At 41.6% G+C, this 3,314-nt stretch overlaps 1 non-coding gene across 1 annotated transcript; it reads right to left on the reverse strand.

Moving 5' to 3' along the window:
* Positions 1-1,713: 1,713 nt before the first annotated feature.
* trnai-uau (transfer RNA isoleucine (anticodon UAU)) lies at positions 1,714-1,807 on the reverse strand. The gene is made up of 2 exons: positions 1,770-1,807; positions 1,714-1,749 (listed from the first exon to the last, which is right to left on the reverse strand). It is a non-coding gene; the product is annotated as a tRNA-Ile (tRNA).
* Positions 1,808-3,314: the final 1,507 nt, after the last annotated feature.

Genomic DNA, 3,314 nt, shown 5'->3' on the forward strand with positions numbered 1-3,314 from the left:
ATGTTCTTTCAGTCAGCTTTCCAACTGGACACAGGCAACCAATTGCCGTGCGAGCAATGCTGACTATTCTAAGTCAACAATATTGGATGTGTTTACAAAACTAATTTTGAATATGTAACCTGTATTATCAAATAAGAATTTGCAGCATGAATAGCTCTTTATTGTCGTCTGTCTCGGCATTCTCATAATGAACACTCTAACTTAAGCCAACTGCAATTGGTGCTGCTTTACTTCACTGCGAGCGCGAAGGGACATATCTGTTGAGATATTTGCCCCGAATGAACACTATTCCTGTGCTATTGTCCACATCTTTCTTTACACATTTCTGCCCTTGTAGCAGGTTAGATCAGTCCAGGCCGTCCATTGAAGCCTGATAACTCAATCAGCGAAAAGCAGAGAAATCCAAGAGACAGAGACAGGTAGAGACAGAAAGATGCATGCAAAGACCATATCAGAAAAGGTCATTGCATCTTGAGGGGAAATTCTTTTGCTCTCTTGAAATGTTGTAAAGCATAAAAGATAATTGGGCGACAGTTTAAACGTGACTTCGCCCTGGCGGATTTTTCAGGCTCTTAGATAGGGAAATGCAGCCCGCAACGAGAGCTCTTATTTGTTCGAGTACTGAATGGAGCTTTAAACAGTGTAGTGGCGAGCAGGTAAACTTGAGTGGATTTCAGACCCACAACAATAAACCATACGGCTATCGCAGGCAATTGCGGTTTGCTGCAAACTTTCACTTTCCAGCCTCGGAACCAGCCAACCCTGACCTGCAGGGCTATGTGGAAAGGACGGGGGAGTGGGACTAGCTGAGAGATGGCACACTCTCGATGGAACGAATGACCTCCTGCTGTGCGGTAATAATTCTATTAATTTACAATTGGACTTTGATAGGACTGGAATCGACAAGTTTGAATGTTTCTGTAGAATATAATCAGCGAGAAGTGCAATGCACGAGCCATTGCAACACTGAGCACAACATCCTTGTTTCTGTTGGAGGTGGTGCAGGAATTATGTGGAGATAACCAATGCGTTTAAATATCTTCTCTTTGAAATCGAGTGTGTTTTCGGCACATTATTCTTTACTTCAGAGTTACTGATTAAATGATTATGCTGTGGTCACAGGAAAAACTCCCGAAGCTTCCGAAACTCCCGTGGCTTTTCTGTGGCTCTGTTTCCTCTCTTCCCTTCCTCCTGCACGCTGCCAGTTTGTAACCTTGTTTTAAATGATGCTCTGAGCGAGGGTATTCTAGAGTCTCAGAACCCGACCGTTTCATTGCTTGATTTCTATGTTTATTAATTATGAAATTCCTTGAGCCACAATGGCAGCGCTTGCGACAATACATTAAAAAGCGGTATATTGGAAACATGTTGAGATCATAGTTTGGTTTTGAACAGAATTGAACCTATATCACTCAAGATTGACTGTTATATTTACAATAAAGTGTATATTGTTATAAATGTTGGCTCATTAGTTCCGTAGTGTTAGATGAGGAATTGTTTGATCCCCTCATTTATTACATGTGGGGAACAGACACGGGTATTCATTGAGAAATAGACCACAGATTGCCAATGAGATAACAGGAGTGAGAGAGGCAGTCAGCACCGTGATACAGTCAGCACCGTGATAATTGGCGGAATAGACAAGACAGATGGATAAATGGAAAACGGCATCAGAGTCTGCAATGTACAAACATCACATGCAAAATCATCGGCTGCTCGAGGTGAGGCTCGAACTCACAACCTCGGCATTTCCCGGGCCTGCACTGTCATATAAGTACCGCGCGCTAACCAATTGCGCCACTAGAGCGGCATTCCATATGGTATCAGTGTTCCCATCATAGAGCTGCCTGTTCCATCTGTCTTACAAGCAGGATGACAAAGATTCATCGAATCATTCAACACAGAAGGAAGCTGTTCATCCCATCGTGTCTGTGCCGGCTCTCTGCCAGAAGCCTTCAGTTATTGCGACACCATACATTTTCGCCATAGACGTGTTTTATTTTCGTGTGTAATCCATTTTGTTATTTCTAATGAATTTGGATGTGCTTGCGGGAAATTTATAAATATATCTGTGCATCTATCTGTGATTTGTAAATTAAATAGTGTGGAACCTTGATAATCACATTATTTGTGTTCATATCTTTGATTTTGTAAATGTACTTGTTTTATGTCTGTTTTCTTTATGAATTTATCTCAAATATCTCTGTGCTATAATTGTATTTACGTTTATATGCGAGGTGTTTAAAAGTAACATAGATACAAAGGTATGCACAGAAGATACATTTATAACAAATGCAGATGCTCTACAATACTATTATAAATAACTTTGTTGCATTCAAATATATAAACACTAAAACAGATATACAAAATATATTTATATCCCACAGAACAAATTGCAACAGAGACACCAAAATATACTTAGAGCTATCACTAATCAAAGAACATTTTACTCTCTACGGTCCTCAGCAAATTCTGGTGTGCCTGTCTTTCCTGTGCTTGTGCTCGGAGTAAGGGAAGGGTTGGCCGAGCCGTGGTATATAGTTTCCGAAGGATGGGCTGAAATGTGGTGTCTGAGGCCACGTTCACTGCTATAGTTGATATATAATAATCATCTGGACTTGTGTATAAATGCATAATTACAACATCTACAGATGTTTCATCCTGGTGCACAAATCCACTGCCAAATTAGTTCAATCCCGCACCTGCCCCAGTAGTTAACCTTCCCGCGAGCTCTATTGATGTACAACCCGACGTACTGTAACATGCCACTCCTGCGCCAGAACTGGTCCCAATGCCCCCGGATTCTGGAGCACAACCTCGTGCACCGTTTATCCAGACACACGTTGCCATTTCTAAATTCAATTGCGCGGTGCACTGGACATAATCCATAGAATACCTTTGTGGTTCTGCTCATTAATTTCCTCTATTGCACTTGAAACTCTGACGAAAGGAACTCATCCCCTTCTTTCCTTCTGTCAATGGTTAGCACATAGATCACGGCTGCTCCCCTTCACCTCTCAGAATGTTCTGCACCCACTCAGTGATGTTCTTTACCTGGCAGCAGCGAGGATGCACACCACGCATGACTCACTTTTGCCGTTGAAGAATGGTAATGACTGTTGAATCCCCAATGACGTCAACTGATGTTACTTTTTAGCTTCAAAAGCAAAGTACTGCGAATCCTGTAAATCTGAAATGAAATCAGAAAATGTAGGATATACTCAGCCAGTCAGGCTGCATCTCTGGAAAAAAAATTCTGATGACGGGTTTGTGATTAAATGTAATTGACGTGAAGCTTCAACAATGCAATCCAG

Source organism: Pristiophorus japonicus, unplaced genomic scaffold, assembly GCF_044704955.1.
Source record: "Pristiophorus japonicus isolate sPriJap1 unplaced genomic scaffold, sPriJap1.hap1 HAP1_SCAFFOLD_43, whole genome shotgun sequence".
In the NCBI taxonomy this organism is placed as follows: Eukaryota; Metazoa; Chordata; class Chondrichthyes; family Pristiophoridae; genus Pristiophorus; species Pristiophorus japonicus.